The sequence below is a fragment of the Protopterus annectens genome, chromosome 11.part0, assembly GCF_019279795.1.
Source record: "Protopterus annectens isolate FY-2018-M chromosome 11.part0, PAN1.0, whole genome shotgun sequence".
NCBI lineage: Eukaryota > Metazoa > Chordata > Ceratodontiformes > Protopteridae > Protopterus > Protopterus annectens.
Window position 1 is genome coordinate 1,447,674,666 of NC_056745.1, and position 14,261 is coordinate 1,447,688,926.

The window sequence follows — 14,261 nt, forward strand, 5'->3', positions numbered from 1 at the left end:
ATCTAAAGCACAAACTAATTTAGAACCAGTGGTGGTTATACATACTCGTCATTCAGATCACTCAAAAATTTCGTTAAAATTTTCTAAAGATTTAAAAGACATAAGAAGGCATAGGGGTTATAATTGGTCACTCAACCCAAATCTTTTAAGTAAAAAAGAGATGGCAGATGGAATTATAAAATATTTGAAAGAATTTACAGATAGCTTGAAGCTCCAAAAACATACTCCTGACACTGAATGGGCGACAGCTAAAGCTCAAATTAGAGGATTTCTTATACAAAAAGCCTCATATTATAAGAAAATTCATAATAGTGATATTCAAAAACTAGAAATAAGAATAAAACAACTTGATAATGAGCCGATTCAGAATTTTAATGCTCAAACTGAGGAGGAAATGTTGAAGCTTCAAAGGGATCTCTTTTTGCTTCATAATAATAAATTAACACTTCAAGAACATAGGTGTTTAGTGAAATATGCTAATAATGTTCAAATACCATCAAAAGCACTGGCAAGGATTATAAATCAATCAAAAACAACTGGATATATTTCGGAAATACAGTATTAACAACACAATATATTCTAAAACTGAGGATATTGTTGATGTTTTTGGGAAAATCTATACTAAGGTGTATGAGGGGCAAACTGATAGGTCTCTACATAACCAGAATAAAAGTTTTCTGCAAAAAATTAACTTTCCAGAATTAGAAGAGAGCCTGCAAAGTGACCTGATTAAACCTATTTCTAAAGAAGAAATAGTATATACAATTCAACATATGAAAGCCATAAGTCGCCAGCGCCTGATGGTATTACAGCTGAATTTTACAAAGAGTTTGCTGATAGTTTGGGAAAATAATTGTCTCATGTATTTAATTATATAACTAAAAATAAAATTAGTGACCCCCACCTCAATGCGTCAAAAACAATTTTCATACATAAAACCAATTCAGATCCCCTTAACCCAGATAATTACAGACCAATAGCACTAATGAATGTGGATATGAAAATGTTAACATCAATTATAGCATTGAGACTAAAGAAGGTTTTGATATATCTAATTTCTAAGGAACAAGCTGGATTCATGGCAACTAGACAAACTAGCGATAACACACTTACACTGCATAATATGATGACGTATGCTAAACAAAACAACTTTAATATCTATGCTCTTATAATAGATGCCCAGAAAGCATTTGATAGAGTAGACATAAATTTTTTGTTTGATGTGTTACCCTATTTTAACTTGCCCCAAGAATTCATTCAGATACTACAAATATTATATAGTAATCCATACACTACGCTATACATCAATAGGACTTAATCTAACAGAATACAGATTAAAAATGGTACTCGTCAGGGTTGTCTCATGTCCCCCTTATTGTTTAACCTATATCTAGAACCCCTATTTTTATACATCAAGCAAAATTTGTATCATAATGCACCAATAATTTATAGGAATAAAATATTAATGTCAGCATTCGCCGATGATCTTATTTATTGTACAACCCCAATTTCGGACAGTGAAAAGATATTAAAGCTCAAACTAATTTTCGGTAGTTTCTAATTATAAAATTAACTTACAGAAAATGAATATCTTCCCGTTAAGAACCCCAAAACGTTTTTCATTAATGGCCCTGATGGGGAAGTTAACATGTAAAGAAAATATTAAATATTTGGGTATCAACTTCTCTACGGATAATAAGGACTTTTATAACAATAATGTTAAACGAGTATGGGAACACATAATAGCTGATTGTGACAGATGGAAGAATTTAAAACTACCGGTATTAGCAAAAGTATCAATAGTGAAAATAAATATACTACCACGAATGTTATACATATTTAGGTCTGCCCAATTATCAATTTCAAAAACAGTTTTTAAACAAATGCATAAAGATCTAGCTAAATTTATCTGGAACCCAAAAAGAACTAGAATATCTTATGAGAAATTAATGACCCCTAAAACAAGAGAGGGACTTGAGCTACCAAACTTTGAAGCATATTATTTGATTGTAAACACTAATCAAATTTTAAGAATTGCTAATTATGATGTAACGAATACAAAATGGATACCAACTTGGGTGGTCTTGAATCATAAGCATATTTTGGATAGGAAAATAAATCCTAAAGCATTACCCTTTATGGACAAAATTAGTCTGATAAAATATGGGGTCATGGACCACATAATAACCTGTGTCTCATCTTTGCAAACTTTATTTCAGTCCGTAGATTTATTGCAATATATGATGGTTCTTCAACCTTTCCACAGGAATCCTAATTTTAAACTAAATCAGCTGATCGATCTCAGCAAATTTCCATTAATAGTTAATCTGACTCTATTTGATGTTTTTAATAAACTTGACTTATCGGCTTTACAAATTAGACAGAAAATGAATCTACCTAGAAGTTACATTGTTATAATGAGACAAGTTAAAGAACTTGCCTTGAGCTATTTTAGGAACTTTAAACCTGCAGCCGGATTTGTGGATAAGTGCTCTGAATTGTGGCAAGCTATCCAACAAGACACTAAATTTATAGCAACTGCATACAAATTAATTAAGGATTTGAAATTTCAGGACAAAATTTTGCTTTCAGAGTATTGGGTAAACAAAGTAACAGTAACAGACAATCAGATATTAAAAGCAATTGATATAACTAGGAAATCAGTTTCTTTTCAAAAACTGATGTACACGCAATTGATGATTTGGAACAATGCATATTATACACATCTTATATTACATAAATTTAACCCTAGGAATTCTCCAATTTGTCCATACTGTGCAGATCAAACAGCGGATCTTCTTCATATGTTCTGGAGTTGTAAATGCATATAAACTTTGGAACTCTCTTAAAGTACAACTGCAAAAGATGGGTTATCAAAGTTCTACACTGTCATGGGAATTTATGATTCTACACATTCCTCCAAGAGAGCTTTCCAGATCGCAAACTATTATTTGTATGAATATTTTTTTGCTGATGAAACTCTATGTAGCCACAAATTGGCAAGAACCACATAAGACATCATGGAATAATTTTAAGCTTGTGGCTATAAAACTACTAGCACATAAATTACTTCTGAAACAAGCTAACAAAAATATTAATAACCCAAAAATATGGGAAAAGGTCTTCAATATTATATTAGCATGATACTGATTTTAGGAATATACTAAATATAGGAAGCATTTCATGTAGATATTGTATAAATGGTTTGTAGTAGTTATAGTGTATTATGTGTGTGATGTTTATTGTATTTTTGTAATGTTTTTGGAAAATATATTTCAATAAAAATTTATTATAGAAAAAAAAAAGAAAAACAGAGCCTTTTTAGTATCTCTGCTTATTTCCAATATAAACTGCCATGCAACCTTGCAAATAACCTTCCTATTATGCTACTTTACTTATTTTGGCATGGACAGGTATGATCCATCTGTTTGGACATAAGCATAGAGTGCCAATGTGACTTTATTTCTTGCAGCAGTCTGTGGTTTACATATCAGAATAACTTTTCTGTGTTTCTGGGTGTGTAATCAATTTAACAGTTTTAAAGATGTTTTCCAAAAATAAATAACTATATAATAAATAAATAATACTCTCTGCACTTTGAGCTATTGACAAAGTCTGAGAATTTGTTTTTTCAAAAGCAAAGGTCAGCATTACAGCTCAGTAAAATGTCAGTCTGTGAGTAACTTCTGTACAAATGAAAATGTCTGTCAAATGGCTTTAGATTTGAGGGAAGTTTATTTTTATTTATTTTATTTTATTTTACATTTGTTTACCGGGAAAGTTCAACTGGGCACAGGTCCATTTTCAGCAGAGGTGCGGGGAGAAAAGCTCCAAAAATAACACAAAACAATATAATACAATACATATGAGAGAGAGAGAGAGAGCAAATCATGGATGTAGTACTCATACAATATGTGAGAAAATCATTGAGGTACAGAATAAACTTAAAAACAACATTTTTTTACAGTTATAATTACAGCAAGGCAAATACCTATGAGTTAAGTTTTCAGGAGAAAACTGTACATAGCTGAAGCTCTGAAACAATCTTTTGGTATGGATTAACCTGGGGATTGACAAAAGTTATATGGTTTACACCAGTATGTAGCATTACCTTAGAGAGTTTATGGTTTTCTTATTAATTTACTTTTTGCCGAACAGTTGTTTGTTGATTTATTGATGGTCCTTTTGGTGGTGGGAAATTGCATGGATGAATCCATCTCTATTATGATTTTTTTTTTCAACTATTTTGACTTCCAGAGAATTTCATTCAGTGAGTGGGTGTCATGCGATTACTGAGGTTGCCTATTTTACAAGTAGGGGCCTTTTTTTTGCGTGCGTGCGTGTGTGTGTGTGTGTGTGTGTGTGTGTGTGTGTGTGTGTGTGTGTGTGTGTGTGTGTGTGTGTGTGTGCAAGAGAGATTCAATATGTATACTGAATATATTTTTGCAAATGGAATTCTTAGTTAAATAGGCTCCTCTTCTTGGGCAAGTAGACTTGAGTAACCAATATTAGATCTTAGCCATCCAGCTAGTATGTGGATTTTCCATCCGTTTTGATGAAGGCTATGCTTCTTACTCAAGGAGTATTATTTATGGCTATCCATCCAGTTGTTGTGTTGCTGAATAACTTTGTTTGATAATGAGAGGAGCTTTTTACAGAAGTTGAAGGTTTTTGTGCCAAGAACCTGTCCATACAGAGTGGCTTATTTATGTTGCAGTGAAGGCTGTGGTCTTTGTAGTGAGCATTTTAAGTATAACCAGTATTTCTGAGATAGAGGAAGTCTCTTAAGGCAGGATCTTTCTTAGCCTGGAAAGCAAGCCAGTGATGAAATTTATAGGGGCCAGTGAGAGACAGAGGAAAGCAAGAAGCTTTTTAGTCTGTCTGGATAACTAAGTGAACTCAGTCCTTTGACCTTTTTTGTCAGAAATGGTTGTAGTCTTTCTTTTGACGGGGTGTTTTGCTGAGGTACATGCCAAAAGGGGCACTGCACTCAAGGAAGAATACAGGGATGTTATGACCTTGTTCCTGGATGAGATATCCTTACTAATGAAGTAGGCCATGTAAAAAGCTTTCCTTACAACGGAGACAACATGGTGGTCAAAAGTCAGGTTTCTATCAACCGGGGTGCCCAAGTACCATACGACTTATTGCGTGGTTACAACATTGTTATTAATGTGATAATTTGTGGGGACATCACTCTCATCAAAGGGGATGATGATGCATATTTTGGCATTTAGCTTGAGGCCATATTTCTGGCACCAGTTATTTGTTTGGGTGAGACCCTCTTGTAGCTTTGTTTTATTAAGTCAGTAATGTGAATTCTTTACTTTATTGCAAATTTGTTGGGTTATTTTTGTGGATTATAGTATTGTAGGACTGCTGATGTTGACGTTTTACGTAGTTGGACTTCTGGAATGGTTTTCCCAGTGAGAAATGCTAGTGCTGTAGTGAATATATGTTTATTTGTAAAAAAAAAAAATATATATATATATATATATATATATATATATATATATATATATATATATATATAGTTATTAACTAAGATGTTAGAGTTAACTGTTAGCTTAGAGAATTAGAATTAGAATGAGAATTTTAAGGCAAATATTAGGCATTTATTACATTTACTTATTGTTCAATTGCACCTACAGTACAGCCAGGAGGTCGACTGTGGTCTTCCGGAGCAACGAAAGAGTTAACTATATGATATATTTTATATGCGGCCCCAACACCATTTCTGTTCACTCAATGCGGCCCCAGCAAGCCAAAAGGTTGGACACCCCTGCGGTTATAACAAAAGACAGGACATCATTTGTAGTCACTTCATTTCAACTTTGTTTCTGCCTGCTGTGTTGGAGGATTACAATCCGTCAAAAAGGAAGTGGTTCTCTGATAAGATTACAATCCGTCAAAAAGGAAGTGGTTCTCTGATACACAGAGTATGCAAAGTTTTCTGCAATCTGACTGCATTTGTAAACTCCTTTACTGACTCTAAAAGCCAACAAAACACCTACTGTTTTGCTTTTTGTTTTATCGAACTAGTAGTACTTGGAACAGATAGATCACAAAGCACTACAAAGAATTACGACTGTTTCTCCAACAGTAACCCTATACTGTGTTCTCAACAAGTATGCAAAGATTTACCAAGATTTACGTCTCAAGGTTTACTCTTGGGGTAAATTTCTTTACATCTATGTCTTCAATACATAAGCAGGTTATGATCAGAGGAGACCCAGTCATAATCCTCTACATTAATTTACTTAAAATGCATATGACAGTATGAATCAGTACATGCAAAATCTTACAGTGTTAACTATTTTCATTATACAGTTTCTCACAGCTACATTTCTACGTAATCCATCACAGTTTATGCTTCTTTTTAATTTTAATAGGTTGTGTAGAAGACAAATATGGCAGAATTACACTTTTACTGTTTATAAAAACAAGAAATTTACTCCTGGAAATGCATCTGCTGAAACTGAAACTTCTGCAACAATTTCATACGAAGGCCTTTGCACTTACTCCCTCTTGAAAAAGGCCTGTCCTAGCAGGGCTAACCAAGTCAGCAAAACACAACTGCATACAAGATAAATAAAACATGAAACCCCAAATGGTATGTGACTTCTGACTTCATAACAAATTTCCAAACATGAACACAACCTGCATCAAAAGATCATCTAGAAGCCATAATTAAACTTAAAAGACATTTTAAAAAAGATACCATTACGGCCCACTGCTCTTGACCGCTACATGAAAAATTTACATTTTCCAGTGTGGCAACATAACTACCCACAGCTTAACTGCATTTGTTTTTTCTATTTAAGAATAAATACTACACCTCCAAACAAAATAGATACAGGTTTATAAGATATGATTCCTTTTTAAAGGGACAGGGCAGGAATACTAGTCTTAATGACGTGCTCAAAGCTACATATTACATGAGCTGAGACGAAGAACCAAGCCCATGGATTAATGAATAACAACTGGCTGCCTTATTCCCAAGAGCTGTGGTCGCCAGACATGAAACTCAGCTCCCCTCACCGTGTCTTCAATACACACAGTCTAGCAATTTTTTTCAACACCTTTATTAAATTATCACTCAAAACACAGGCACACATGCCTTAACAGAAGGTATTTTTACATTTACATTATACAGCACATATGCTTTCTTTCTTTGACAGTTATACTCAGTCCAATATTACATAAATTGCTCAGTTCTTGCCTTACCTTAAAACCTCACTCCTCCTCCTAAGCATTATTCTGCACATATTTTTTCCGACAAATTCCATTTATTTTTATGTAATTTGCCCTTCCCAAAAAAGATCCCACTTCGAGTTCTTTTATCTCCTTTACAATATTCTATATTTCAAATATTGTACAATTAGATTTTAATTTCCATTTTCTAGTAATTGCTTTTTTTTTTTGGCAGCCAATATAATTAAACTAAATTTATCTTACAATATCTAGGCAACTCAAATCCTGGGTCCAAGCTCAAAGAATCATTTCCTTGGTTATAGCATTTTGCTCCCCAAACAGTTTCATTTTGGCATGAAAATATATTGAAAGAAGAAAATCCATGGGTAGACATGGCAGATAAATGAGCCTTGACAGAGCCGTAAGAAAGGCCAAAGGACAATAAAGTACAGTTTTGTACCTACCATAAATGTAGATGTTCGAAGATCCACATTGCTGCAGTCCTAACACTTGGGTAGTCCGCTGTCCCTCGGTCGGCCCGAATATCAGAGTATGCTGACGCCGGACAAGGCGCATTTGACTGACACCAGAACGCCAGGGTACAAATGCGCATGACCGACGTCATATCCTCAGTCTTTTCTTGCCCCAGATGTCAGAAGACCCTAAAAAAGAAAGGTCAAAACCCATAGACAACAACTAAACAACCAACCAGCCTAACACCAAAAACATGTACAATATATACAATATATACAAAATGCAATATACCTCAGATGGATAACCCAACCCACACAACCACCTCAAACTACAGAGGGGAAGGAGGGAGGGATTGACTGCAGCAATGTGGATCTTCAACATCTACATTTATGGTAGGTACAAAACTGTACTATGTTCTTCATCTCACATTGCTGCAGTCCTAACACTTGGGTAGAATCCCAAAGCAGAGGTAAGGGAGGATGGTTAAACTATAATGAAGCAGGAGCTGCCAAAATGCCCTGCAACACAGCCGTGGCAAAACCAGCCCTGGATTTAGAGTACAGTGGACGGTGGTAATGCCTAGAGAAGGTATGCACTGAACTCCAAGTGGCTGCCTCCAAAATATCCTTAGTAGCCACCCCCCTCAAAAAAGCTGTTGAAGTGGCAGTAGCCCTAGTGGAATGAGGCCTAATCCCAGCTGGAATCTCTTTGCCATGATGTGAATAACAGAAAGCAATGCAAAATCCAATCCACTTAGAAATAGTTTGTTTTGACACGGCCTTACCCTGAGAGCACAAAGCAAAAGAAACTAATAACTGCTGAGATTGTCTGAACCCTTTAGTTCTGTCCAAATAATATCGCAACTGCCTGTGTACATCTAAAGTGTGCAAAATCTTTTCCCCTTTAGTTTGGGATTTGCATAAAAGTAGGCAAATGAATAGTTTGGTTTAGAGCCACACTAGAAACCACTTTAGGCATAAAGGAAGGATTAGTACGTGAAAGATACCCTATCCTTATGGAAAATTAAGAAAGGCTCAACTGTTATAAGGGCCTGCAATTCAGAAACCCTTCTTGCAGAGGTAATGGCCAACAAAAAGCAGTCTTCCATGACAAATATTTCAACTCAGCAGTAGCTGCAGGCTCAAAAGGTTGTAGAGTGAGTTTCTCCAACACAAAATTGAGATCCCAAGCAGGAGTAGGAGCCCCTTGGGGTCTTATATTGTTTGCCCGTCTAACAAATTGATTGAACAAAGCATGAGAAAACAATGGTGGGTCACAATCAGAGTGAGCTGAAATTGCTGCAGCTTGAATCTTAATAGAAGAGAAGGACAAACCTTTGTCCAATAACTCAGTAAGATATTGAAGAGCCACACTTAAATCAGGCTCAGAAACATCCAAATCCTTAGCTGCACTCCAAAATAAAAATCTCTTCCATTTATCTGCGCATACTTTCCTTGTACTAGGCCTCTAGCTTCCAAAATCACATTCAAAACTTGTTGTGGAAGCTGAGACCCTCTATGGTTTAAAACAGAATATGCCATGCTGTTAGGTGAAGAGAGTGAAGTTTGACATTGAGCAAATGACTGTCCTCCTGGGACAACAGATGTGGAATCAAAGGCAAAGGCCATGGAGGCTTCCGTACTAGACTTCTCAGTAATGGGTACCAGTGCTGTCGAGGCCAATCTGGAGCTATCAAAATCATCCTTGGCTTGTCCTGTCTGACCTTCAGAAGTACCTTTGGGAGGAGAGGCAGAGGTGGAAAGGCATACACATGAAGATTTTTCCAACTGAAAGAAAGAGCATCCACTTTCCAAGCTGTGGGATGAAACCGCTTTGCAAAACTTTGGCAGCTGGTGGTTTAGTGGAGAAGCTTAACAGATCTATGTCTGGAGTTCCCCAGGACACTGTCAATTTCTGAAATACATGAAGATCCAGTTTCCACTGTGGGGATCCATGATTTGTCTGCTTAACACATCTGCTAAGGAGTTCTGTGCTCCGCAGAAACCTTGCCTGAAGACTTAGTTGTAAACTGAGAGCAGTCTCCCACAAAATCATTGCTTGCCTGCATAGAGGATAAGAATGTGTTCCCCTTGCTTGTTGATGTACCATGACAGTTGTGTTGTCTGTTAGAATCAACACCTGCCCTGGAAGAAGTAAATCCTTGAAAGCTATTAATGCAAACTGGACTGCTAACATCTCCTTCATGTTGATATGTAGATGTTGTAGTCTGGCAGGCCACTTGTCTTGTATCCACTTTCCATTTAGATGAGCTCCCAAGCTTTGTCTGAGGCATCTGTCGTTAAAATCTGACTCGCCTCTGGCCGGGTCACAGAGAGTCCCTTGTTTAGGTGACATTCCTGAGCCCACCACAAAAATTCCTTTTGAATGCAAGGTATTATTAGAATGACAGTGTCCAGATCCTGGCAGTGCTGTGTCCATACATTTTTGAGATACCATTGTAGCTTCCTCATATGCAGTTTGGCATTGGGAAGCACCAGAATACAAGATGCCATGAACCCTAAGGTTTGAAGGACTGTCCTTGCAGTCAGCCCGACTGATGAGATAGTTGATGGAAGTAAAGGGATAGACTCTTTTGTTTGTCCGGGTTAAAAGGCCATCTGGGATGCTGTATTCAGTCTCACACCCAGAAAGCACATGTCCTGAGAGGGTACTAGACTGGACTTTATTTCGTTCACAGAATACCCCAGGCATCTTAGCACTGCTATCACATATTCCAAAATGATGAAGAAGCTCTTCCTTCCTTGAGCCAGAATCAGGCAGTCGCCCAAATAAGGATAGATCTGTATTCCTTTAGCCTGAAGAAAGCTTAATCACTGGAGCCAGAACTTTCGTGGAACACCTGGGCGCAGTAGATAAGCCAAAGGGCAATGCAGAGAACTGATAGTGAGAAGTCCCAGCTCGAAAACGCAGATACTTCCTGCAACTTAGTCTGATAGGAACATGAAGGTAAGCCTCCTTGAGATCCAAAGTTACCATCCAATGATCTTTCCCAGCAGAGGTAAAAGCTGCTGCAACGTCAACATTTTGAACTTGGGAATGTCCAGATAAGTGTTGAGGATAGATAAATCCAAAATTGGTCTCCACGTGTTCCCCTTCTTTGGTACTAGGAACAGGCGAGAATAAAATCCTAGGTCCCTTTCTGGCATAGGAACCGGCTGTATGGCCCCTATTTGGAGTAACAGAGAAATTTGCTTGTGAGCCTCTATTCTTCGTTGAGGAGGAATGTCTGGCATGCCTTTGAAAGGAGGCAAGGTATGGAAATACAACCTGTAACCGCGATGTATGCTATCCAGTACCCATCTGTCTTGGGTAATCAAACTCCAATTTTCTTTGAAAAGTGCCAACCTTCCTCCCAAAGGTGTTGCCAGGCGAGAAGGTTCTGGCAGCTGAAAAGGTAGGTCATTGGGTCTGTTTACGAAAGGACTGACCCCTGCCCTCACCAAGACTGTGCAGGAGAACTCCTGTTCTAGGCCTGAAAGAGCCCTGACCTCTGCCCCTGCCACGCCTAGATCTACCCCTAGACTGGGAATCATAAGAAGGATACGCCCACCCTTTAGTAGGCCAATTTCTACTAAACTTTGGAGGCTGAACCTGCAAAAATCTTTAACAGTCTGTATAGACTTAGCCTTGTCTTCCATTTTCTTTAAAACTGCCTCAACAGGAGAACCAAACAAGACATCATATTGCAAAGGGGCATCCAAAATCCTAGTTTTAACATGGTCAGATAAATTTTGATCCCTCAGCCAGGCATGCCTACGAAGAACTGACCCAGTGGCAGCCACCCTAGACGAAGCCTGAACAGCATCAAAACCACATTGCAAAGAATGCTTACCCACCTGTTCAGAAACATGCACTAAATCTTGTAACTCTTTACAATCAATACCTTCCGCCAGAGCATCAACCTTAGATTTCAACTGTGAAAGGAGATAATTTTGATATTTCAACATGTGAAACTGGCAATTCAAAGCTCTCATGGCTAGAGTGGAAGAAGTATAAACTTTCTTTCCCCATCTATCCAAGGCCCTGGCCTCTTTTTCTGCAGGAACCGGATTCGACAACAGAAGCTTTAACACCCTTAGGCCCCTGGCTAACAGTTTCTGGGTCTGCCCTAGGACTCTTAAAAAGATACTTATGAGCTTCAGGCACCCTGTAATACCTATCTGGTTTAACAGGAGCAGGAGGCAAAGAATCAGGATTAAGAGAAGCCTCTGCAAACACATCTTCCACCACATTCAGAACAGGAGGTATAGCTAAAGGCCTATGCTGGGGTAAAACAAAATTCCCTAAGCCTTTTCCTGAATCAGAGAAATCCTGACCTTCCCATTTAAAATGCTCTCTCATGGAGTGAAGGGTCTCTGAAAAGAAAAATCCTCAGGAGGAGAAGCAGAAGGAGTAGAATCATCCACATCAGAATCAGAATAATGAGAATACTCCTGCAAGTCTTATTTAAGAATAAATACTACACCTCAAAACAAATAGATACAGGTTTATAAGATATTATTCCTTTTAAAGGACAGGGCAGGAATACTAGTCTTAATGACGTGCTCAAAGCTACATATTACATGAGCTGAGACGAAGAACCAAGCCCATGGATTAATGAATAACAACTGGCTGCCTTATTCCCAAGAGCTGTGGTCGCCAGACATGAAACTCAGTTCCTCACCGTCTTCAATACACACAGTCTAGCAATTTTTTTCAACACCTTTATTAAATTATCACTCAAAACACAGGCACACATGCCTTAACAGAAGGTATTTTTACATTTACATTATACAGCACATATGCTTTCTTTCTTTGACAGTTATACTCAGTCCAATATTACATAAATTGCTCAGTTCTTGCCTTTACCTTAAAACCTCACGCCTTCCTAAGCATTATTCTGCACATATTTTTCCGACAAATTCCATTTATTTTATGTAATTTGCCCTTCCCAAAAAGATCCCACTTCGAAGTTCTTCTTTTATCTCCTTTACAATATTCTATATTTCAAATATTGTACAATTAGATTTTAATTTCCATTTTCTAGTAATTGCTTTTTTTTTTTGGCAGCCAATATAATTAAACTAAATTTATCTTACAATATCTAGGCAACTCAAATCCTGGGTCCAAGCTCAAAGAATCATTTCCTTGGTTATAGCATTTTGCTCCCCAAACAGTTTCATTTTGGCATGAAAATATATTGAAAGAAGAAAATCCATGGGTAGACATGGCAGATAAATGAGCCTTGACAGAGCCGTAAGAAAGGCCAAAGGACAATAACTCACACAAATACTGTAAAATGAGAACAGCTAGCCCTGAATGGGTGCTGGTTATAGGTTCATAGGTTTATACTAGGCTATCTGCCCTAAGGCATTTATAAGCCTAGCCCAAAGTTTTGTGGCTTACGCCACCCCTTATATGAAAAAATACTGTGCCCATTAGTTTGTTGTGCCTCTGTCCAGCAGTGACACAGAGATGATTCCCGGGGTAAACCTACGATCTCCCATCCACAGGTCAAGATTTCTCTTGAAAAGAGCCAGCAAGGTGCTCTGCCTCACATGGACCTGGATTTTATTCCACAGCATAGGGAGTCTCTGAGTGATAAATCTATCCCCTCCAGCATGTCCTATTTATATCCGTGCTAAGGTTTGAGTCGCTTGCTCTAGTGGTTTTGGTGGATTTGGATTTTTTTGAGGTGGAGCATGTCCATTAATTTCGGGTTGGACATGGCCCTGTATGTCAGGCACATGTCACCTCTGAGCAGACGGTATGCGACTGAATAGAGCTGGAGTTTCTTCAATCTGGCAGCATATGACAGATTTTGGAGTCCCTTTATCCTTTTGGTGAGGAACTTTTGGGGTCTCTCCAACTGCTGCAGATGTCGGGTGAGATACATCCCGAATGGGGCATTGCACTTGATCATTGGTCTGATAAGTGAAGAGTACAGGGGAACAATGACCTCACTAGATCTGGATGTGAATCCCTTCATGATTAGGTGGGCAATGTAGAAGGTCTTTCTAACCACTTTAGCAACGTGAGTGTCAAAAGAAAGGCCACTGACAACCTGGGTTCCCAGGTCCCTGATAACCTCTTCTGTGCTTAGTGGATTGCCGCCTATATGGTAGCTTGGGGTTATCTTGTTTTTCCCGAAGGGTATGACTATACATTTTTTGGCGTTTAACTTCAGGCCATGGCTCTGGCACCAGCTATCTGTTTCCGTGAGTCCCTTCTGAAGGATATCCGTGTCCGATGCACTTTCCACTATGGCGCCCAGTTTGCAGTCGTCTGCAAACTTTGTCAGCCAAAGTCCTCCCATGTTGGCCTGTACTTCTGAGAAGTAGATGCCGAACAATAGGGGCCAAGGACCGAGCCCTGTGGGACACCACTTGTGACCAGCTTGGAGTCTGACATAGCGCCAGCAACTCTAACCCTGTGGGTTCTGTCCTTAAGCCAGTTTGCAACCCATCTTGTGACATATGGGTTTACATTTAAGCTGGTAGTTTTTCTACAATACCCGAGTGGGGTATTGTGTCGAAAGCCTTTGCAAGGTCAAGGTAGGCTGTATGGACTGCCTTTCCCTCATCAATGGCCTT